The following is a 343-nucleotide window of genomic DNA, read 5'->3' as shown; positions in this document are numbered from 1 at the left end:
TCCTATCCTCCTCCTTATCCTCATCCTCTTCCTCATCCTTATCCTCATTCTCTTCCTAATCCTATCCTCATCCTCATCCTCATCATCATCCTATCCTCATCTGCATCCTCCTCCTCATCCTATCCTCAACCTCATTCACTTCCTCATCCTCTTCCTAATACTCACCTATCCTCATCCTCCTCCTCATCCTATCCTCGTCCTCATTCTCATCCTCATCCAATCCTCATCCTCATCCTCTTCCTCTTCCTCTTCCTCATCCTATCATCCTCCTCATTCTCGTCCTCATCCTCCTCCTCATCCACATCCTACCCTCATCCTCATTATCGTCCTAATCCTATCCTCA

The sequence above is a fragment of the Lupinus angustifolius genome, chromosome LG02 (genome assembly GCF_001865875.1).
Source record: "Lupinus angustifolius cultivar Tanjil chromosome LG02, LupAngTanjil_v1.0, whole genome shotgun sequence".
NCBI classification, from domain to species: Eukaryota; Viridiplantae; Streptophyta; class Magnoliopsida; order Fabales; family Fabaceae; genus Lupinus; species Lupinus angustifolius.
This window is presented reverse-complemented; position numbering follows the sequence as displayed.